General features: G+C 46.5%; 1 protein-coding gene across 1 annotated transcript in view; it reads right to left on the bottom strand.

The window, feature by feature from the left end:
* The window catches only part of LOC144761285 (cysteine-rich venom protein-like), a 198579-nt gene that overhangs the window by 94005 nt on the left and 79181 nt on the right, over positions 1 to 25393 (bottom strand). The gene's annotated exons all lie outside the window — the stretch shown is intronic.

The raw sequence follows: 25393 nt of genomic DNA, 5'->3' as shown, positions 1-25393 counted from the left end.
ATGCAATATTCCGTTATTTTTAATTGATAATTGCGCTCAGGTGAGTATTGCCTTGGGAGTCTGGTACTCGTAGTCCAATTTCCCAAGCGCAGTAGATATATATCCAAAATAACGCCTACTCCTACTGGAAAAGAGCACACACATGAGGGCTGCTGGCTTATGGCTTTTTTTTCATAGACCCTCCTCTGACCCTGCAGATAAGGGAGGTGCATTTCTGCTGACTCAGAAGCCTTTCTCAATCTAGTGAGCGCCATCTTGTTTCAACATATATAGCCTGTCCCAGTTAAAAAAACATAGAAGAAATACCAATCACCTAATGGGAATTATCAAATACATAGAATACATATGGATACAAAAAGAGTGCAATACAATCAATATATATGTACTAAGTGGAAATTGCTAACATCGAAAATGGTCTTCAAAACGCATAATGCATTGGAATATAACATTATAAATGCCTAATGCACGAGCAATCCACTAAGGGTTATGTAAAAAATTGAAAATGTGCCTAAACACAAAATATGTGTCTCCATATCTTCCATTGCGTTTGGAACACTTGCTTTTGTTGTGACATAACCTTTTTATAAAAAACATAGCACCAACCTCCTCAGGTAGCACTTCTAAAATAAATAAACACTGCTGCTAAAATACAACACACACGGGAGACTTAATTGGACTGCTCTTTTTTTCCTCTGGAACATGACAGCACTACATACTTTATCAAAGAGGCCTCATTAGTTTAGCTGGGTAACCGTGTACGAATGGATCACAAACCGAGCTGAATTTTAACAGACTAGCACCTCATTGTGATTACAATGTGAAATCACTGATTGAAAATACAAATGAGCCGTTACATACATATAACCTGCGCTTGAGTGTGTGTTTTGTCAACCTGAACAAAGTTGTGTATTTTGTTGCCTCATCAAAGGTATATGCACTAATGAATTTGAATTAATTGTTGTGCCACTTGTTGTGTTTTTTTAATTGTGTAATTTTGTGATTTTGTTTTATTTAATACTGTCTGATTTGGTCTATATTATATATGGAAACAAGTCTTTCTAAAATATGTGATTTTAAATGTATTTTTGTCAATAAACAAACAGAACCTTAGTTGTTAATGTGTTGTCTCGCCCAGCTGTCATTGTACAGATAAGACAATACAATTGCCTAGGTTGTTATTTTTCATACATATGCACTAATGAATGGCACTGATAATTTATATGGCAGAAGAAAACAGCGTGCTTGGTACACTGTGATAATATTCACAGTGACATTAACAAGAGTCCGATTTCATATATGATAATGTCAGTAAAAAGTGACACAGCTTCATCACTTAACTCCGAACAGAGGCTCCATGTGGGCTGATAACATCGGTAAAAGGCAAACCCCTGCAGGTGCCCAGTGTCTTGATGAAGTAACATAGAATAAACAAATATGCAGGGTCGGGGGAGTTCCTTGTATAAAAGCTATTACACCAGAATAGTCTCGCCGTTACAGCGAATGCTTTCACAGTGCTTAGTCACCAGAGATCAGACGGTCTGCTGAGTGAGGCATATCAAGACAGGGAGAAATACGGCCCTGCACTGAATGTCGACAGACTTCCTCGCGTCAAGGTCACCACCTCACACTCTGCTGTCCTCCTCAAATCCTATTCCCGACGGCAATTCTGGAGGCTGTCAGTATAGTACTACATGCTGCTCCATCCAAATTACGGGTCAATCTGACAGCCCAGAATGACTGGTAGTGCGTGAAGATCGGCAATATACATATATAGATATAACCTAGCAGACGCCAGTAGGTAGTTATAGTTAGGACCAAAGTTTCCATAGGCTCAATTTTGCCCCGGGGACCACCACCTTCCCTAGGCTTCTTTATTAAAAAAAAGAAAGCCTTAGGGGCCTTCACCACTGCCCAGGGGACCAACATCTCCCCGGGGCTTATAGTTTTATAAGTGGGGGGCTCTTAGATCCCCCTAAGCCTGGGGGAACGCCACCTCCCTGGAGCTTCATCTATAAAGATAGTGGGGGCAATGCAGACCCCCCATCAGCCCGGGGGGCTGCCACTTCCCTGGGGGTTTTCAATTTACATAATGCAGGGAGGTGGCGAGGATTCCCCTGCAGTCCTTGAGGACTGCCACCTCCCTGGGGTTTTAACCCAAATAAATTTGGGAGGCAATGTGCCCACTCACAGCCCTGGGGGACCACCATCTCCCCAGGGCTAAATCACACAATGATAGAACTGTCTGAGACTTGCTAGAGGTAAAAGGAGGAGTTGTTGGCCCCAAGGACGTTTTGTAGGCCAACTACCCCTCCTGTTACCTTCAGTAAGTCCCACACTGCAGGATTGCTGAGTGGTCTTTGTGGCCCTCTTCCTTTCTCTACCACTCTGCAAACACACCTCCTGGTGCACTACTAGTTGGGGCATGAAGTCCCCTTGACTGTTGAGGGTCCTTGGGAGTGAATAACCCCTCCAGTTACCTCCAGTAAGTCCAACAAAGCAGGATTGCTAAGGGGTCTTCGGAGGCCATGCCCCCTTTCTCCACCACTCAACAAATGCGTCTCCTCGCACACTACTGGTTGGAGAATGTAATCCTTTTGTATGCTGAGTGACCTTGGGGGCCAAGAAACCCTCCTGGGTTTTTCTGTATGTCCGACACAGCAGGATTTGTGAGAGCTGGTCAGAGGCCCACCCCCTTGTCCCACCCATCTGCAAACACCATAACTACTTCAAAAAACACTAGAAAAATCTAAAGACTTTAGCGACGTTATGGTTAGGCTCAGGTTCAACTCAAACAAAGTTGGCCTCCCCAGACAGTGCAGAGGAATGTCTGGAGACACCGACGGTCAGAGCGGTGCTCCTCTATACCTGAGCTGCAGCCAGGTGGGGTGAAGCGCCATCCCACAACGATTGGTCTTGTGGTGGAGTATATTGCCTCATTCAACAGGTGATATAATTTTAGTTTTAATTTTTCACGTTATATAGCAGTAGCAACGATTTGGTCCTGAGGAATGCATTGGCACACTAGCCCTCCATGCTGAAACATGTCGACCGTTATTGTTTACAGATATTATGTTAAATCTGTATCTGCACATAGTAATTTTTAAGCTTGGGAGAGCTAATAAAAATATTAAAGTAGTAGTTTATTTAGCTCTACCCAATTTTAGATTCACTTACACTTTTCTTTTTCTTTTGCACTGCTTATTCAGTAGCTACTAATACTAAGGTTCTGCACCATTTACCCTAAATGTTTACTTTATGGTAAAATCACAGTCTAGAAAAAATGTATAGGCTGTGAACTCTGTCTCCTGGGTAAGGAGAACCCATATGATGTCAAGGGCGGTACAGGACAGCTACTGATGGGAAACTTTTACCAAAGTTTTTGAGCCAGAGTTCACTTAATATCTGTCATATATGGGTGTTTACTCTGGTTTTGTTTCCCACATCTAATAATGACTTAATGATTAATTGATGATATTCTTGTTTGCCATATCGTGGTTGTGAATTTGTTCAGTTATTAGTCACCTTGTGCCCTGACCCTTGGTTACTTTTTGTGTGATGAGTCCAGTACATGGGGTATGTATCCAGTGGGTCGTTAAACTCACCCTCGGGTCCTTCTTTGTTGTCTTTGTTTCAACTCATACAAAACCAATGAAATCTAGCGGGGCTAACTACGAATCACTCGCCGCAATGCACTGCTTAGGACCTAACATATTATTAACTATGGGCAGTGAACTCCCGCTCCACTCGCGGAGTTTGCGGAGTTTTCTGCTCTGTTCTTTATGTTTTACCTCACTCCTGCACGTCAACGTCAAGTTGACGACCACGAGCGAGGAAAATCAGCCTACCGGTGACAGTTTTCCTCATTTGCGATCGCCGACATCAAGTTGGTGAGCGTAAGCGTGGAAAATCAACCTCCCGGTAAGATTTCTCAACACGTAGGTGGGTCAGGATTCTCATTGCGATTGGTTGCGTATGCTAGCTACCGTTCGTGTTGAGAAACAGGCCGTTCGCGTTGAGAAAGCTGCCGCTCGAGTAAAAATCGACTCCGTTGGCAGAAGAGGAAAGCAGGGACTGCTTGGGCTGTGCATGGTGGCGTTTGTGATGATTGCACAGTGCGGACAAGCATTCGGCACTGTGCAATCACCGCAAACTGCATTTTTCTTTCCTACTCTGCTGCTTGCGGAGCTACGTGTAGTGTGGCGGATTTTTTTTTGCACTTTGCAGAATTCTGAGTAGTGCACCTCCACGAACTCCGCCCAGGGTTACATATATCACTCATTACATGGTCAGTGACATTACTGATGACATCTCAAATTACATCACCTATGACACACTGATTACATCATCCAGTTTGATCCAGTGTTTGCAGTCCACTAGAGCTCAATGGTGTGGCTGAAGGTGATATTGTCGCTGGCGGAAAAGATAGGTTCAAGCATGTGTCCTGCTGAGTGTGATGGGGAGGGGACCAGTTGTTTGAGTCTGAAGGTGGCAAGGTTCTCCAGCAGGGTTGAGGTGTTTTTGTCATTTGGGTTGTTCAGGTGAAAGTTAGGGATGCAATGAAGTCGATGATGGAATCGCTGAAGGGGGGGTGGGCCCGGGGGTCTGTATTTGAGGATGCACAGAGGGTGGTGTTTGGGTTGGTGTGGACCAGGCCTGGGCGTAGGTCACAGAGTTTTGGTATGTGGAACTCTGCGAAGTTACAAAAAAACTCCATGAAGTTCCACGAGTGGCGGAGTGCAGTGCGAAATGCAGTTTGTGCTGGTATTCCTGCTGGCAGAAAGTCTACCCGTGCGGGAGCTCGCGCTTGCAAACTTACCGTTTGTGATTGTGAACTTACCATTCACGATTGCGAGTGGGGAAAAAACTGAGTTGCACATCGCGTAGCAGAGTTTTCTGTACTGTGCAAGCACCGCGGAGTGCGGAGTGCAGAAAACTCTGCAAACTCTGCAATTGGAGCGAAGTCCACCACCCATACCTAGTGTGGACCTGGACGTGGAGGTGCTCCATGTTGGCTGAGAGGGCGTTCGTGCACGTGGTGAGGTGTAGGGTGCTTTTGTGTACGATGGCAATGCCTCCCCAGGTTTGTGCAGTGGCAGGTGAAAGTGAGCGAATACATTTATCTTACTGAATGCATGGGTTAGTGAGTAAAGTGTGTGAATGTCTGTATCTGTCTATCTATTGCTGTGTAAGCTGCTGCATTGGTTGGTGAGTAGCTACATGAGTGTCTATATGGATTATTGATTGGTTGCATGAGTATTTGTATGGGTACCTGAGTGTTTGTGGGTGGATAGGAGGTGTGTGACTCTGTGCATAGGTGTGTGAGTGCTTCATTCACTGGGTGTCTGGGTTCAAGAGTGCATGTGGAAACAGCTGTATGAGTGGGTGAGTGTGTGTATGGGTGTGTTGGTGAGTGAATGCATACCTCAGTGATACATGTCCGAGTAACTACATATGTAAAACACAGTGCAAGTGAGAGTTGGAGTATATAAATGCCTATACATGAGAGCCATTGATTGTGATAGTGGCTGTATTTGATCAGTGTGTACTTGTATCAGTGATTGTATACGATAATAAGTATATGTTAGTATCTATATAAATAAGTGAGGCTGTATGTGTATAACTGTAAAGGTGAGTAAATAGAAGTGTGATTGATTCTTTGCATGACTTACAATTTACAATTTACATTTAGACCTAGGAATCTGTGAGTACGTACATAGTAACTGGTATTGGTGTCTCTATTTTTTTGAAAATGGTAGTCTGTATTTTAGAGTGGGTGTGTTAGAAATGGGGTAGCATGGTGCAGAGCGGGCAGGCCAAACTCCAAAGGACAAGTGTGAAGCATCCAAATAGTAGGCACAGACGACACACAAGGCACACCACAAAAAGAAGCAAGTGCCCACCCCGCATTATTGCCGCCACCGCGTGTGTTGGTGCCCTTGGTGTATATTAAAATTTAAGCGGGTGCCTACCCCGTGAGTGGATACTGCCCGTAGGCTCGTCTCAAGAGCGGGAGCCTACGGGAGCGCACTTCCAACTGTCCCGGGATCACCGCCGTGACCTGGGTTGCGGAAAGAGGGCAGGGCTGCCGCGCTGCCGCGGCGACCCTGAGAGAAAAGGAGCCACCCCCGGAAGTCCTGCCCTGTGGACACGGAAGCAGGAGGAAGCCGCCAGCGAGTGGTGGCATGGCGGGGCTCCCATGGTGACGAGGGAGCCCCGGGTTAACATTGGAGCCAGGCGGGAGCCTACCCCGTGCTGGACCAGCCACCCCGAAGACGCCTGCAGCCCCGGGAGTGCCGAGAGACCAAAGCAGGAGCCAAGACCAGAGTGGGAGCCCACCCCGCCGGTCAAAGTCCCGTAGTGCCCGAAGCTGCCGAGTGAGTGAGAGAGGGAGAGGGGGCGTCGAGGCACGGTGTCAGTGCCTGCCCCCTCTCCAGCATCGCGTGGAAGTCCCCAAGGACCTGCAGGTGAAGAGCGGTAGAGCCCAGAGCCAGGGGCAGAGTCCCGGAGCCCGGTGAGTGGGGTTCAGCTGTGTGGTCGTTGGGGGTGTGTGTCGGGGCACAGCTGGTGCCCGCCCCCCCGGCGTTAGAGTCCTGGGAGGGGCTCCCCCGTGAGCTGTACTGCCTGGCCTGAGTTATTGATCACAGCTGCCCTGCTGGCAGCTGCAACAGAAGAGGGACTCCCACATGCCATCAGACCAGGACCGTGGGCAGTTGCAACAGTTGGGGCCCCTAGGGTTTTTGCCTGCGGGGCCTCCTTTGACTCGCAGCGTTGGGCCTACGTTAAGGGTGTCCCGGGGTGGGGGCTCCAGAGACACTGATGGAGAAGCCTTGTGGCCCCCAGGTTTAGGTACAAGGCGATCCCTGCTGATGGTTTAATGCCTGATGTTTAGGCCTTATGGGTTACTATGCAGGATGTGTATTAAAGTACGGAGGTGATTTATGCCTCATGTTCATGCACGTACGCCAGGGGGGTTGTGCCGCTAAGGTGATATCTCCTGGTTTAGGTATATTGAGAGGTCCCCTGCCAGGGGGCCTCATGGTCGTGTGAGTAGGCCCTATGCTCATCATTTGTTGTACTGATGCGGATGCTGATTACTAATGTCCTGCTAACGGTTTATGCCCCCATGTGGAAGGTGTTCATGCCAGGGAAGGTTTTTAGGCCCTGTGTCCTGCCTAAACTATTGTGCCTGATGTTTTCCCCTAAGGGTGATGCCCACTGTTAATGTGGCTTCTGCTAGAGCGAAGCCTATAAGGCAGTTTTAGGTTAGGCCTAGTGCTCCTGGGCCTCAATATCATCTATGTCTAAGGCCTCGTGGTTTATGTCTACTGATGTTCTATGCCAAATGTTAATGCTTACGTCTTAATTGCAACATTGGAACTGATGGACTTACCTTTTTTCCATTTTCCCTGTAAAAAATCCCCATTGTATATATTGCCCTGGCGCCAGTCGGTGCAGTCCAGAGACTACTGTGGTTACATTGGCGGTTACTCTTGTATGTTTTATACAATACAAAAGTTATTCTTTCCATCTAATCTGATGTTGTCTCTTTCTGTGGTGTGCCTTGTGTGTCGTCTGTGCGTACTGCGTGGATGCTTCACACTTGTCCTTTGGAATATGTTCTGCCCGCTCTGCACCATGCTACCCCATTTCTAACATTGTTGGCGAGTGGTGGGATAGGACTTGTGTTTGCGCAGTACCGCAGCGGCACAGGTTACACCGCAAACTGAGCAGTTAAAAGTAATCACAGGTTTTTTTTGTGGGGATTATTGTGTTTTTCCTGATTATTGCTTCCTCCTGAAAGTGTTGTTTTTGAAGTGTGTCCCCCTGTTGCACGGTGGGTGGTGTATCCAGGGTGTTCCTTGCCAGGATGGGGTTGATGAGGATTACCTCATGGAGTACACCGAGCAGGAAGTGATGTACTTCTGCAGAGAGAGGGGGATACCAATAGAAGGTGACTCCGCAGGAAATTGTTCCTCTTCGAAGCTTTCAAGAGGGGGGAACGCTTAGAGCCCTGTGGGGACCTTTCCGATTACCCCTCCGCATATTCAAAGGGTGGATTTGGTGGAGACCAAGAGGAGGACTCTGAGAGTGAGGGTCCCCGGTCCTTAACCCTGGAGGGTGGTGATGATGAGGAGGAAGAAGTTGATAGGGCGGGGACGCCAGTACCTATGGAGGACACCATAGACAGGGAGTCCCGTGCTGGGTCCTGTCCCGGGGCACTGCCCCATCCCTTTCCCTGTCCCCAGAAGAGTGGGTAGATAGGAGAGAAGAAAGGGAACATCAGCTGGCGCTAGAGAAGCTCAGGTTGGTGCATGCCAAAGAGTTAGCGCAGCTGAGGGTGGAGGAGAAGAGGCTAGACACTGAGAAGGTCCTAGTACAGGAGTGGATGGCGGAGGCGGAGAGGACCTTGCCAGAGAGAGACTAGCTCAGGTGGGTAGGTTGTCCCCTGAGAGTGGTTTCTGTGGTCTGGATTCACTGATGAGGGTGGGATCCAGTGGTGGCAGCAAGAGTGGTTCCAGGGCAGGTAGTCCCACTCCCAGAGCCCGGGAGACGGTGCCTGATTCCCAGGAAGAGGGGGACGGGTTGGAGTTCAGGGGCAGGGGAAAACTGTCCCACCAGTCCTGGGGAGAGTTTGCGGAGGTTTGTTGGACTGCATTGGAGGATTGGGTGGTGGATAGTGCAGTGGAGGATTGGGAAGGGCTGTGCCATGTAGTTATCAGGGAGCACATGCTAAGGAATTGTTTCCCAAGGTTGCGTCACCACCTGTTACAGTGTGGGTTCTCAGACCCCAGGGAACTTGCACGGGAGGCAGACCTTTGGGTAAGTGCCAGAGAGTCTGAGAGGGCATTGGGGAGTGATCCTGAAGGGAGTGGTGCAGGGATCTTCTGACCCAGCGAGGAAGGAGAGGTGCGGAATAGCCCAGCTAGGTCCCAGGGAAGTGAGAGGGTTATAGGGCCTCACGTTCTATCAACAGGGAGGAGTGAGATGGGGAGGTGTCCCGAGGTGCCCCAACCACAGTCTCAGGGCCTGGAGAGTTTCAGACGGGAACCCCAGGGTGAGAGCCTAGGCTGTCCTGATGGGCCGTCAAGTGAAAAGGATACCCTAATGTCACGAGAAATCGGAGCATCTGTAATCGGAGCTCCAGTGGTTTGGGGGTCTGCCTAGTCGCAGGGTTTAGAACCTGGGCTGGGGTGCCAGGTTCAGGTGTTGCCTGACCTGGAGGGTGGGGCATTTGTAAACAAGGTCCCTACTGGTGTGACTTCCAGGGGTACTTCTCCAGGTGGGAGGGTCTCATGTTCTATCGACAGGGAGGAGTGAGATGGGGAGGTGTCCCGAGGTGCCCCAACCACAGTCTCAGGGCCTGGAGAGTTTCAGAAGGGAACCCCAGGGTGAGAGCCTAGGCTGTCCTGATGTGCCGTCAAGTGAAAGGGATACCCTAATGTCACGAGAAATCGGAGCATCTGTAATCGGAGCTCCAGTGGTTTGGGGGTCTGCCTAGTCGCAGGGTTTAGAACCTGGGTTGGGGTGCCAGGTTCAGGTGTTGCCTGACCTGGAGGGTGGGGCATTTGTAAACAAGGTCCCTACTGGTGTGACTTCCAGGGGTACTTCTCCAGGTGGGAGGGTGCGGAACTCTGGAAGGGGGTGCAGAGGGAGGAAGGTCCCGCCTCTGGCACCGCCTCAGCCACAGGGTTTAGATCCTGGGCTGGGGTGCCAGGTTCAGGGGTTGCCTAACCTGGCGGGTGGGACGTCCGTAATCAGTGTCCCCCCAGAATTGTCTTCCAGGGGTACTACTCCAGGTAGGAGGGTGCGGAACTCTTGGAGGGGTGTAGGGTGAGGGAGGACTCACCCCTGTCACCAGTTCAACCTAGGGGTTTAGAATCTAGGTTGGGGAATCAGTTGCAGGGTCAAGGCCCTGGACTGGGGAGAGAGTGGTGGTCTGAGGGTGCCCCACGTAGGAGGAGAGGGCGGAACCCCAGAAAGAGAGGTAGGGGGAGGAGAGCCTCGCCCCGGGTGGCTGGTCAGCCTGAGGGTGCGGACCCAAGGTGGGAGGACCGGTGGCAGTTTGGAACTGCACGGAGGAGAAGGAGAGTGGTAAACGGGTACTACGGGCCTGGGGCTAAAGTCCCCCACTCTGTGAGAGAGCAAGGGCCAGAGACATCTGGATAACCGAGGGGCCGGTCCCGGCCACAACCAGCTAGAGAGCACCAGTGGGGTGGCTTAGTTGGTCAAGGGAGGTGTGACTTGTGTGTCGCCTGTGTGTACTGCATGGATGATTTACTTAGTCCTCTGGAGTTTGGCCCACCCGCTCTGCACCAGGCTACCCTATTTCTAACAGGGTGTATCAAAGATTTTATTAAGGTATGAGGAGGTGCATCAGATGTTCAGGTTTATGATGTCCTCACTGATGTCATTTGAGAAGTTATCAGTGATGTCATCAGTGATGTCACTGACCATGTCATGAATGATGTAATATATGACATCATCAGCAGTGCATTACGGGGGTGTGAGTTATAGTTAGCTCAACTAACTATAACAGCGCAATTTCTATGGTTTTGTATGAGTGAAATGTACAACTAACTATAACGTCCCTGAAACCTATGTTTTTTCAGTGAATTTCAAAGGTTTTTTAAATGCTAATTTGTAATTAGGAAGTACCTGAAACCTATGGTTTTTTCACTGAATTTCAAAGATTTTTTAAATGCTAATTTCTAAATATTATCTTCTTTAAACCTGTAGTTGTTCCAGTGATTTTAAATTATCACTTCATTATGAACCTAGCGAAAACAGCCGAAAACCCCAGTTTTCCAGCAATAACTTCTACCCCAAAAAAATATCTCACAAATGAGAACAATAACTAACGGTAATATACGCTGAGCGCTAAAGGTACCACTAATTCAGTGTACCGTAAGTCATCGCCATGTGGCATAATTGAGGCAGAGTTCAATAGACAAAACTCAGGGCTCCCGGAGACATCGCGCTGCAGTGTTGGCAGCCGCCTTCTTGGGTGAGTGAGGGAACCAGGGAGTGCTGAATTGCTGGCGCCATCTTGGTTGGGGGTCTAGTGATTGCATTACAGGACTGTAGTGACTGGAAGTGCATAAAAGCAGAACTCTCCATCGTGTGGTCAGACTTATTTGACCATTGCGCGCTGCTGTATATAGCGCTGCATTGCTGCTGTTTTAAATTATTTTAAAAAACCTATCTACTTCACTGCGCGTTCGCGCTGTTGCTCTCGGCGCTATTTCGCCTCAGCGCTTTACTATTATTCCTCCCCTCTTACCTGCACTATAAATCGTGTCCCCATTCCGCACTTAGCGGGAAATCGACCATCTCAGGGAACTCAGGGCTCCCGGAGACATCGCGCTGCGGTGTTGGCAGCCGCCATCTTGGGTGAGTGAGGGAACCAGGGAGTGCCGAATTGCTGGCGCCATCTTGGTTGGGGGGTCTAGTGATTGCATTACAGGACTGTAGTGTCTACGGCTATAAATGATGGCTGTCCCAAAAGCGCGCAGCGTAGGCGCGCAGCGGGAGCGCCGGCGGAGCGCCGGAGGTGCGCCAGAGGTAAGCCCGTTTGCGCCCGTTCGCGCACGGGACGCGCCGGCGGCCGAACATATTACCTCTGGGAACTTAGGTGCTCCCCTCCAATCGTACTCCCGCGATGAACTTTTACGCCTTAACCCTGGTTCTGTTAGCAATCAAAAGTACAACTCCTCCTGTTAGCACCCAGCTACCGTGTCTTGTGGGCTGCTGAATGTGCGCTCACTTATCAAACACTGTGATGAGATCGCGTTACTTATAGAGTCTCACCATCTTGACGTACTCTTTATGACAGAGACGTGGACAACACCGACTAGTTCGGTGGAACTGGGGTCAGCGTGTCCCCCGGGCTTTAAAATAATGCATAATCCTAGGGTGGGAGGTAGAGGAGGTGGAACTGGCATAATCTTTAGACAGACTTTACACCTCACTCAGCTTAACGTCAAGGCTATTGCTGGGTGCGAAACACTGGCCTTTTCCATCAAGGACCTGGGAGGTGTGCTACTTACGGGTCTATTATGTTACAGACCCCCGGCTTGCCCGCTATCGGCCGTTCCTGAGCTCATTGATTTGGTATATGATCTCTCCCACTCCCACACAAAGATGATGGTGTTGGGGGACTTCAATCTGTGCTCAGAAGGATCGACCAAGACGGCCTATGAAGAACTGGTACAAGCGTGTCTTAACATTGAGCTAGAACAACTAGTACTCTCCAAAACCCACGCAAAGGGCCATATTCTCGATCTACTCTTTGCTGATGCCGGTAGTACTTCAATTCTTGACGTCCTGCCACAGTGTTGGACGGACCATGCCCTTGTCCAGTTCTCCCTCTCGTGCACTAGCATCTGCTCGAAGAAGGGGAGTGCGGCGGGCACTAGAACGGGGAGACTGTGGTCCAGACTCCTCAGACAAGCCACTCCGCCTTCTTTGTTGCCGGATGGCTTTGTACTGGGAGTGAACGTGGATGAGAGCTATGAGACTCTCTGTCAGCAAATCTCTACTTCTCTGGATTCTTTGGCCCCGGTGCGGAAAATCAAAGATAGGACTAATCTTGCCATGCCATGGTACTCGGAAGAACTTCGGCAGCTCAAGCTACAATGCAAACAGGCTGAGCGAACCTGGAGGAAACAGTACCTGGAATCACACAGAGTCCTCTTTAGACAAGCACTGGCATTCTATAAGACCCAGATCAAGCTGGCCAAAGCCAGATTTTTAGAAGAATCTTTGCTGGCAGCCGTTAACAAATCCCAGGCCCTATTTAAGATCGTAAAGGACTTGGCCCATCCTGGCTGTACCAAAAACGCCATCCCGGCTTCACAAGCTCTCTGCGACTCGTTAGCACAAGCCTTTGAGGATAAGATTACCAACATCTTAAATAACCTCCCCCCCTCAACTGGCAGTACTACATACGATTCCATCTCGCCAGAAAATGGGAAGGAGTGCATCAGAGCAGGTGAGCTAAGCAATTTCCCTCTACCATCTTTTGAGGACTTTTGCTCTTTGGCTGGTGGGATGTCCTCTGGCTCACCCCTCTACCCTTTACCACCCAGATTCTGGAAACTTTGTCGTGAAGAGTTGTTCCCTCCATTGTTCTCCATCTGTTGCCAGTCTTTCACCTCGGCACGGGTGTCAGACTGCTGGAAACTGGCGGTGGTCTCTCCATTGCTCAAAAAGGAAAATCTGGACCCCACATGCCCAGCTAACTTTAGGCCCATCTCCCTCCTGCCATTCCCTATCAAAATCTTAGAGAAACTGGCCACAAAACATCTTTCCAACTTTCTTGAAATGAATGATTGTTTGGATGTGGCTCAGTTTGGGTTTCGACCGGCACATGGGACAGAGTCAGCTCTGGTGACTGTTCTTGATGACCTTCGGACGCGGGCCGACCAGGGTCAAGCAGCCTTTTTAGCGCTGCTTGACATGTCGGCCGCGTACGATACGGTCAACCATGCTACTCTGATCAGGAGATTGACAGAGGCGGGGGTGTCAGGCTTAGCCCTTGAATGGCTGGTGTCATATCTTGAGCAAAGACACCAGGTAGTTGCAGTACCACCCTATCAATCTAACATCAAGAGGGTTGGACAGGGAGTACCCCAGGGCTCTGCCATCAGCCCTATCCTCTTCAATCTGTACCTCCGTCCCCTGATCACGCTGATCAAGTCGTTTGGCATAACAGTTACCAACTACGCCGACGACACCCAGCTTATCTTCTCGTTTGAAGGTAAGGGTGGAGTGTCACAGGAGGTTTTTCATCGATGCATGGGTGCCACGGTAGAATGGTTAGGGAATAATTCCCTCCAATTCAACAGCTCGAAAACCGAGGTATTACACTGTTCCACGGATCGGATCCCCAGACCCCTACCACAGGGTTTTTGGCCTCCCGATTTCCAAGGCACCAGTCTACCTGCTGATTCGGTTCAGAATCTGGGGGTCTTGCTTAGTTCCGATCTACAGCTGGACACCTCAGTAAATAAAACGGTGGCTACGTGTATGGCTTTACTTGGATCCTTGAGAAAGATCCTACCCTTGCTTCCGGCACAGGCAAGACCAGAAGTAGTGCGGAGCATAATCTTAAGTCGTCTCGACTACTGCAATGCACTGCTACTGGGGGCACCAACTACTGTGCTAGGAAAACTCCAACGGATACAGAATTTTGCCGCCAAACTGGCACTCTCGCGATGTCGCTCTGACTCTTCTACTAAGGCACTCAGGGACCTCCACTGGCTCCCAATTTTTCAACGGGTGAACTTCAAGGCTCTATGTATCGTGTTTAGAGCTTTACACAGTCAAGGTCCGGCCCCTTTGCAGGATCTTTTTTCATGGTATATCCCCTCAAGATCACTCCGATCAGCCTCGGCTCACTTGGTCGTGGTACCCAAGTTTCGGAGGACCCGGATGGGCGGACGATCCTTTAGGATTGCCGCAGCATGGCTGTGGAATTCTCTACCGCTGGGTCTTAGGGGCCTGGAAGTTTTTTCCACCTTTAAAAAAGAGTTAAAGACCCACCTGTTCCCCAGAACAATGTAAATAGATCGGAAGTTAGTAAAATCTCGCTCTGTGTCATAACAGTCTAAGCGCCAGGATGCCCGGCGGGTGACAGTGATAGCGCTTTACAAGAACGTCTATACATACATACATACATACAAAAAGACATTGATCCGAGTGCTCCTTCCCCGGACCACGCATCATTACAGGGTATGTACACACAAACGCCTAAGGTACTACTAACTCAGTGCACCATAAGTCATCGCGAGGAAGAGTGAACAGTTTTATGTCAGCAGTGAGGCATACTATCACTCCAAAATCACCCAAAGATACTTGAAATATAAATAGAACAGAAGAATCATAGTACATTAATGATTACAATCCGGTGATTTTGAAGATGTGGAATTACAGTATGTTGCAGATAAGTCAATTGCTGTTGCTCGCTATGTCATGTCATATATTACCAAGTCTGAGAAGACAGAATTGAAAGAAATGTGGGAAGAAATTTCACAGAAGACACTTAGCAAAAAATTCTACAGCTTCAGCTTGAAGATGTTTTCACATCGAGAAATTGAATTTTTCGAACGACTCTGAAACCTACATATTTCAACAGTGTATTCCATAAATGTTTGATCTTATGTTCCATACACCTACACTGTGGTCAGAAGACCTGACAATTTAAATTGAGACATGTTTTATTTATTACAGAGAGAATTCTACTCTTTGTCCTCAAACTTTGTCAAGAGGAAGTGACTAAAAAGATTCCTCGATGTCTGTGCTGACTACTGCACCCAAGAGATGGAGAACGTTACGATGCCAGATGTGATGTGGCAGAGATCGTACTTGCACCTTTCTTTATAGCTGGACGAAGTTACCAATAAATACATCTGTGGAGTGGTCACTAAAACCCTTTATGATAAAATATTTTGTGTATAATTTCACATCTGCTGTCCTACCTAAGGTACCACAATTCATGAACACTTTATGATGGAATGTGTAGTAACTGACCCCACGCAGGTTGGCGATATTCAGGTAGATTTATTGAAGATAGATGGAGACCAGTAGTACATCAGTAGATAGCTCCACCAGGAGTACCCAGCTAGGCACTCAGCCCTACTCCAACTGACAGCTTCATAGAACAACACTCCAAATGACATCACACCAGAGTGTTCCACAGATGGAGTAGTGGGAAATATGTATACTCATAATATGCAGGATACTACATATCCTCTTTTCTAATAAAAGTGAAAAGAACATAATCAGGTGTGTAACTATGTAGACAGAAATAAAGAGAAGATAGTGTAGAAACAAAGCTGTAGACAGAAATAAAGAGAATCTGCACATTCACAACTTACCCTGTTGGGTGTATAGTTTGGGTTTTCACCTTTTACTGTAGTGCAGTGGTCTATTAAGACTGGGCATTTCTTTTTTCTGTTTTACAAACTTATTTCGCTGTAGCCCAGTACTTTTCTATTGTATTATTTATTCTAATGTCTGTTATTGTATAGAGAAGAAAGAATTCTAGATTGTTTTTCTCTTCTTCTCTATCATCTTATTTTCTCCTGATGTGGTCTACTCTTTTGTGTACTTTCCTGGCCAGTTTGTGCACAGAGAGTTCTCATTGATGGTTTCTGTTTCTTCTCTTTATCTCTTTTCACATTCATCAGAAAAGAGGATGGGAAACAAGGTTTTGTATTTCTGTTTCTTATTATCTAGCTTTACTTTGTTTATTTAGCTCTCTTCTCATAATTTCCATCCTCGTCGCCAAATACATGTAGTAACTGACTCCACGCAGGTTGGTGATATTCAGGTAGATTTATTGAAGATAGATGGAGATCAGTAGTACATCAGTAGATAGCTCCACCAGGAGTACCCAGCTAGGCACTCAGCCCTACTCCAACTGACAGCTTCATAGAACAACACTCCAAATGACATCACACCAGAGTGTTCTACAGATGGAGTAGTGGGAAATATGTATACTCATAATATGCAGGATACTACAGAATGTTTTCTGTATTATTTCATATCTGGTGCCCGCACCTTAGTGCAGCACAAATCATTGAGCCTTTATAATTGAATCTCTGTGTCTGATCCAATGATTACTGTTGTACTTGTTGCCAGCACCAACCATTCCAAGAGGGTTGGCTTACAATCACCCCACACACATCCACCACTGACGTCACTGGACATATGACCCTGGTAATAAAAAGGAGTCAAGCGCATGTGCCCGTACCCAGTTCCACTATCTATCTGTGCCTGTGTGTTCATCATGTATGCACCATGCTGTCCCTGAGCCCTACCACATTATATAGTGCTCTGGACAGCGTATGCAACCAACTTACCTTTGACAGTGGGGGAAAACATTGGTTATGTAACTTTGTCTCGGTCATTGTACAAGTACATACATAGACACTGGATCATTAGAGTACTGCAAGGAGAGTGGACAGTGAATTTATAAGTGCGTGAGGATCATTGCAGTGATTGTATCAGTGCATATGTTGGTGCAGCCTAACTCCGACAACGAGCTTCTCTCTAATTGACTGCCCTCCATGTGCCAAAAACTGAAACTTCAACTTTCCATGGCCCTGTATTGCTACAACTGCAACACTCCACTGAATGTGCAATAAACATTCATATCCACACAGGTGTCTCATGTCCACTATCTTTCTTGTGTGGAACTATGCATGAATATAGGATCAGTCATCCCCTGTACCTTACATGTTGGCCATATTGTTGGACTTCGCTCACAGAGTGACACTTTGCCTTTTGCAACCCGGGTGACGGTAGCACTCCAACACAGACACCCGCATCCAGTGTTGTCAGATTTTTTTAGCTTTCTATAGTCCATAGCCTATCAAAAAGTAGCCCAAACTAGCCCAATATTGCTACTTTGGGGAAGGAGGGGCAGAGAAAGGGTCAGGAAGGCGGTGAATGCATTGGAATTGATGTTGCAGCAGGATGCAAAGTAAATATTTGTCTAATAAAGCGCTTTAACATACTACTTTGCTGGAGCCCTGTATATAAATGTTTAATCTGGCAACTAGCACAAACCAAAAGATCATCGCACACCCGAAAAAAATATAGCCCTATTGTGTGTCATCTAGCCCAATATGGCAACACTGATAACACAGCCACTCCCTCACGGCTGGTATACACCCACACAACACCCATCCAGCACAGGCGTCACAAGACACGTGACCCTGCTAATATAAAAGACTGGGCACACGTGCTCTTTGCCATTTTAGAGTTTAGAGTGCGTGGCCTCACTTCTCACTGAGTTAGTAGCACCGCAAGCACTGAGCAGGTGTACAACCTGCGATGATGATAGGTGTACTAGTATGTCCTCTGCCATGGCAATATCAAGACTCAGTACCAAATGTGAGGCCTGTTAGCTTGCAGAACGGAGCTGCATGATGTCGAGGGTGCCTTGACCGCGAAAAGGTGAGCAATGAGGCCTTGTTGCGCAGCGTTGAACAGATACCTCTAGGCCGCGGAAGTGGATGGGATACAGCAGCCTGAATGCAGAAAGACGGCAGAGCAATTTAGGCGTATGCACTCGTATATACTCTTCCACAGCGTCGGATTGCTAACGGGGGTACTGGTGCAATGCCCGAGGGGCCGGTGCCCAAGTCCAACAGTAGGATGCTTTTGGAGCAGTCTGGCGGGCAGTTTTGGGAGGTGTCGCTGTTCTTTGGATACAGCCAGTGACCCAGTGGGTGTCTAAATGGCCTTTCTGGAAGCAGATGAGCATTATTACCTCATCTTTAGCAACAGGCAGAGGTGTTACTTTCTTTCTCTCGCAGGGCCGGCCCGTTATTGTATACATACCTAGCAGCCAATTCTTCACCAGAAAGGAGACAAGCTACCCCCTTTTCTGAATCATTTTGTCCACCATAAGCGTGGAAGGGTATACTCAGATGTGAGTCCCTTGCTCATTGCACCATCAGGATTCAAGCAAGCCGGGCCGACGACGCCTGAAATGGCAGAAACCGGTCCCCGGAAGCTTGTTTCCTTCCCAGTATAAGAATTGGCTTGGTAGTTTGGTTTGCCCTGTTCCCATCATGCACTGGGACAGGAACAGACTAATTTGCATATAGCCAAGTTCTGAGCTGGGATGGTGCAGTGAGCTAAAAAAACGGTGATGGATCAAGCCCTGATCTTTTGACTGGGTAAGAGTGGTCTGCTTAATTCAGGCACTCTGTTCATCACCACCCCCTTTTCTGAGGTATAGTTAAAGAGGCAGAAATGTTTGGAAAAATTTCGGGTTATAAGCTAAACCTAGACAAAACCCAAATTATAGTCAACTATAAACCGCCAAGACCTTTGATGGGAGTATGTTATGCTGCTACTTACCTCGGCATTAAGCTAACATCTAATATAAAGGAAATTATTTTACTGAACTATGATGCTTTATTAAAAGATACTGAGGCCCTCCTCAAAAAATGGCATAAGGTACCATTAAACCTAATCGGGAGAATCAACCTTATTAAAATGAACATTCTGCCAACATTTTTATACTTATTCAGATGTATACCGCTGAAAATAAACACAGTCTTTTTCAGAAAACTAGATGGCATATTGGGCAGCTTCATTTGGGGTTATAAAAAGAACCGAAGAGCACTTTCCTCTCTGAAGCTACCATTTATAAAAGGAGGGCTTAATTTTCCAGATTTTCGACTATATTATTTTGCCTCATTTTTGGGGCGGCTACAGAGCTTGTTTAATTCCAGCAACCCATACTTTTTTCATCAATTTATGCTGGGGCCAGATTGCTTGCAGTTTTTGACTAGAAGTAATGACCCAAACTACTTCAAAAGAGTGAGGTTTAAGACCGCAAAGGACATAATTAATATTTGGAGGATACTTATGAATCAGAATAAGCTTTCACTTTATCATCCTCTTTTAAGTCTTTGGAACAACCCAGATTTACCTAGCATTTTTTCCGACTCTGGGTGTAAAATATGGGCGAGTCAAGGTATATTGAAACTTGGGGATCTTTACGGCTCCTCAGGTTTTTTGGAGTTTGAAACATTAAGGTTATTACATAAACTACCAGAGCACACTTATTTCAAATATGTACAAATTTGTGACTTTCTTGTAAGAAAATTAAAACTGAAGGAGACTGTGGATTCGGATTTCTGGCAATGCTTGTACAAGGGAGAGGAAAACCAAAAAATAACTATTAGTGAGGGATATAAGTGCCTTACTGAAAATAAACAAGACGAGTGTCCAAAAATAGCTGAGAAATGGGCCTTATGCTTTCCCATAGGTATCACCTCGAATGAAATATCACACTCTTTAAAGAAAATTATCTGCATCGATATCGGTAACTTTTATCCCTTTGGGCTCGCAGTCCACAGTGGCCCACCCACGTACCTAACGGCCATTCACCATTTCTTCTCTCCCTCCCTTTTTCACCAGACGATCATCTAATTGCCCCCGCTCCTGGACCCTGACATCACGCGTCCATCGGCAATAATCAATTAAGTATGTTCTCCCTCCCTGTCCTTCACGCATATTCACACCTGCCTCAGCCCCCCACAACTTATTCACGTCCTCCCTTTCTCCTCCCAGCTTCCACTGGAGACGCTGCCCTTCCGGCCATCTACTAAAGCCCTTGGCAGCCCGCGAATCATCCTTGAGGTATGATCATTAACATTCTTCCACGTTTTCTCATAGGCACTTACCAGCCTCCCGTTCTCCATCACCCGCACGCACACACCCCCCCCTCGATTACCATCGGATCCAGGCGCTAGTCAATCTTATGTCGATCACCATCGCGACCTTGCCGTGCACCACCTCCCACGCACTACCAGCACTCCTTCCCATTGTGTCCGCCCACTCACTCCCCACCCCGATGTCCTCCCATTCCTCCACCTATTCCCCTTCCTGGACACCTAGACACCCTGTAAGTGGACACTTCCATCCCTGCCTCCGGCACAGTGATCACATAGTACTTGAGCATGCCCTTCTCCGTGCCTACTACACCATCAGCTGGCCACACCTTGCCAGCCCCCATCGCTCTCGCCTCTGCCATTTACTGCATGCCTTAGCCGTCTTCCGTCCTTTGACCCCCGTACCTTGCCCGTGCCCCTTCCTTCCCTAGCTTACTTACCCCTTTCTCCCCGCAGCACTCCATCAACATGACAACCCTGTCCTGAAGACGATCCCGACTCACGGGGATCGAAACGCCGTCGACACCACAGCGCAACTCTATGGCATATCTTATGTCCTTGGCTCTAAAAAATGTTGAAACTTTGAGTAAAATTGTTCAAACTGAATTCTACTGAGCCTACATTGTATATATATTGATCACCTTGCGCCGTTCACGCTGTTTACTTTCAGCACTTGCGTCGTCACCTCTCACTAACTGTATATATCACAACTCACCAAGTGCTTTCTAGTTGTCACATGATTTCCTCTGTACAGTGCTGCCTAACTGTTTTTCTATGTGCAACTTCCTTTAAGAATTGGTGAATTACAAGCCCTTGAATTGTACAAGTCTCCTTGTTTCTCTTTTATGTAATGCTGCCTGCATACATTATTGAATTGTCTTGAATTGAAACCTGTTGGGAAACATGTTTCTTATATACATCCTGCGGGAACTGGCATTGCTTTTGGGCAAGGGGAACTGCTAACATGCAGCTCCCCTTGCCCGAAAGCAATCCTGCTTTGATTTGTGGTTTTCCTGCTCTCGCTTCAATAAGGCAAAGCAGGCCATAGCAAACAGCAATGTTCCGGGTGGGTACTCTGGGACATTGCATGAGCAGGCCCTGGGGTGTGGCAGTCCCCAGGGCAATCAAGTGCTCCAGGAGGGGGGCCGCGTGGTCCCCCTCCCTCTATTTTCAAAGCCCCAGGGAAGTGGCGGTCCCTGATGCTTCGGGGGCCCGTGAGGCCACCCTGCATATTTAAATAAAGCCCCGGGGAGGTGGTGGCCCGCGGGGCTTAGGAGAGCCTCTAAGACCCTCCGCTGATTACAAAACAAGCCCCAGGGAGGTGGTGGTCCCGGGGCTGTGGAAGGGCTGTGTGCCCTCCCGCACCTAATTTACATTGGAGGTGGTGGTCCCCAGCGCTGCAGGAGGCCCCACAGGCCCCAGCAATATAATTAAAGGATTACCCCCAGAACCTGTCCCACCCAGAGGCTCATTTAAATAAAGTGGGGGAGCCCCCACTTCATTTCTTTTTTTTTGTGCAGACTCCATGCTGTGTCTTAAACTCTCCTATATAGACTCCATAGCGACCTGTAATAAAGGAGTCTATATAGGAGAGTTTAAGACACAGCATGGAGTGAAAATTACGATGTGTTGGAGCACTGAATGAAATTAGAGGACGAATGAAGGCTAGTGTCTAACCTGAGAGCAGATCAATCAGGATTTTGCCCACTAGGGCGGAATGATTGAATGAACTGAGTTCACTCATAACTGTTTAGTTTTCAACCTGAGAGCAGCTTGAGTATTATTTTGCCCATTTGGGCGTAGGAATTGCAATGAACTAAGCTCTTTCGCTATGGCAATGCACTTTAATTAGACTGGCAAGAAATGCGGACTTGAACTATTTTGGGCCCACTGGGGCGACACTTTGTCTGAACGTTGGAAGAATCTGGAGTGGTTGTTGAGAATGTTACAACACTGCCAGAGCTGTTGCCATGATATAAGGATCTAATGCTCGCCTCGAGCACAAAGCAGATCGAATATTAGTGCGGGCATTTAGAAGGGTTTTTCCTTTGCCCAATGGGGCAACAACCGGATTGAATGATAAAAGAATTGGGGCATTTGGACAGAAGGTTGCAACAAGGCCACCCAACAGAGATGCTATCAACGCTTATTGTTCTCTGCTAAAAAACGTTAATTGCGCAATGAGTTGAATCCAATTTCATTGTTGTGGTTTCATTTAATTTAATTTATGTACACCGTTTTATTCATGCCCTCATGCCATTTTAATTTTATATTTTCCAATTGTGTGCCAATTGAGAAACAGCCATGAGTCTGTCTTCTAGCTCCTATTGTAAAGCACTAACGGGAGTCTGTTGTTTATGTTCACTGATGGTGAAAGTCACAAGATGTGTATTTAAAACTTTATTCAATCCTACACTCGCACTCGTAAAAAAGGAGTCTTGATCTCTGAAACGCATCAAGTTTGCTGCAAAATAAATGCACGCTGAACCTAAGGATTGTGGCCTGGACTTCATTTTTTTACTTAGTGAAATGAGGACTGTTGGATATTTTGGGTGTTGCGAGCCCCGTCCCGTCCCGCCGCTGCGAGTGGCTGGGGTAATCTCGGAATATATATATATATATATATATAGACATATATATATATATATATATATATCTACATATATATATATATATATATATACATATATGTATATATATATATATTCACTGAAAAAACCATAGGTTTGAGACCATATTTAGTTAGGAATTTGCATTTACAAAACCTTGAAAATTCACTGAAAAAACCATAGGTTTGAAACCATATATAGTTAGCTGGATAATTTAATCATACAAAACCATTGAAATTCCCATATATAGTTAGTTGCACTAACTATATATTTCGCGCACCCGCAATCCACTGCTGATGATGTCACATATTACATCATTCATGACATGGTCAGTGACATCACTGATGATATCACTGATGACATCTCAAATGACATCACTGATGACATCTCAAATGACATCACTGATGACATCACTGATGACATCTCAGTTGACATTACTGATCACATCACTGATGACATCATTCATGTGATAATACGATGAACCTCTACAGACTCTAATATAACCTTAGAAACACTCAGTGTAAACAGACATTCACACACTGTCACTCATCCATGGAGTTACTCACACACCTAGTCAGTCATGCAAAGAATCAATCACACCTCCATTTCCTCAACTATACAGTTATACACACCTTACTTATTCAAACATATACTAACACATACTTACTCTCCTATACAATCCCTGATACAAGTTCACAATGATCCATACAGCCACTCTAACATTCACTGGCTCTCATGCACAGTTATTTATATATGCCAACTCTCTTATGTACTGTGTTTTACTTATGTACTTACTTTGACATGTAGCATTGAGATATCCATTCGCTCATCAATACACTCATGCACACAGTCATTCGCCAATACAGCTGTTTCTACATGCACTCTTGAACCCATACATCTAGTGAATCAACTGCTCACACATCTATGCACAGAGTCACACACCTCCCAGCCACCCACACACACACTCAGTCTCCCATACAATTACTTGGGCAACCAATCAATAACCCATATAGTCACTCATATAGTTACTGTTCAACACATGCAGCAGTTTACACAACAACAGACATACTGATGCACAAATTGAGACAGTTTATTCACTAACCCATGCATTCAGTGAGACACATTAAATCACTCACTCATACAGTCAGTCATGCACCTACTAAATCCTTCATCCAGACAGTTATACATTCACTCATTCTTCAATCTGTAAAACATATTTAAACTTTACAGAAACATACTATGACTCGATGATGTCATCAGTGATGTCATCAGTGATGTCATTTGAGATGTCATCAGTGATGTCACTGACCATGTCATGAATGATGTAATATGTGACATCATCAGCAGTGGATTGCGGGTGCGCGAAATATATAGTTAGTGCAACTAACTATATATGGGAATTTCAATGGTTTTGTATGATTAAATTATCCAGCTAACTATATATGGTTTCAAACCTATGGTTTTTTCAGTGAATTTTCAAGGTTTTGTAAATGCAAATTCCTAACTATATATGGTCTCAAACCTATGGTTTTTTCAGTTAATTTCAATGTTTTTTTAATAGCAAATATCTATAGCTGTAAAATATATTCTTCTTTATAATGAAGACTATATTTTCTATGCATATTTCAATGGTTTTGTGTGAGTAAAATATCAACTTTAAAGGTTTTCTAAATGCTAACTCCTAACTATATATGGTCTAAAACCTATGGTTTTTTCATTGAATATATATATATATATATAGCAATCCGCATTGAAGAATAAGTGGATGTATAAGTGTCTGGATCGAGGATTTAGTAGCAGTGTGATTGACTGTTTACTTGACTAATTTGTAGTGTGTCACTAAATATATTGGATAGTGACTAAACTGTGTGAATACTATTTTTTCTATGTATTTAATATTTTTTTTTTGGATGTATGAAAGTATTTTATTTTTTTAATTTTTTTTGCTTCGGTACGCTTCCGGTGCGCTCCCCGGGGAGCGCCCCGTTAGCGTAACTTTGCATCGCGCCCCGGTTCGCGCCCCGGGAATCATTCCATTAGCGCAACTGACGCGATCGAAAACAACATCATGACGCGTCGCGTAAGTGTGACCTATTGCGTAGCCGCGTGATGCGTCTTATGACGCGCTGCGTTAGCGCACCCGGAAGCGCTCCGGAGCGCTACAGAGCGCGACACGCAGCGCCCCGGAAGCGCTCCGGGGCGCGGGGCGCGTAACGTAAGCGTAACAGGTCATGTGACATTAAAATAACACTTTTCATTGGTTCAGACATTTTTTTTTTCAAAATGATGAAAGCCCCCATCTTTTTACCTCATTCTTACTTTCTACTTCCAGAGAGCAAGACCTGTTTTTGACAATGGCTTCTGTAATAGCTGCAGCTGCTGCTTCTCAGCAACCACCACCACCAACACCACCAAAAGAACCACCTCCAACACTGGACGTTGGTGCAAAGGAAGATAATGAGGACGAAGAGGAGGAGGAGGAGGAAGAACAAGTGAGGCAGTTCCTGCCAGAAACACCAAGGCAGAGCCATATTAAAGAGCACTACAAATGGCAATTTTTTAAATTTCCACCTGGACAACAGAACG

Source organism: Lissotriton helveticus, chromosome 6 (assembly GCF_964261635.1).
Source record: "Lissotriton helveticus chromosome 6, aLisHel1.1, whole genome shotgun sequence".
Taxonomy (NCBI): Eukaryota; Metazoa; Chordata; class Amphibia; order Caudata; family Salamandridae; genus Lissotriton; species Lissotriton helveticus.
Note: the sequence above shows the minus strand (reverse complement) of the source record. Positions and strands in the feature narration are given on the sequence as shown.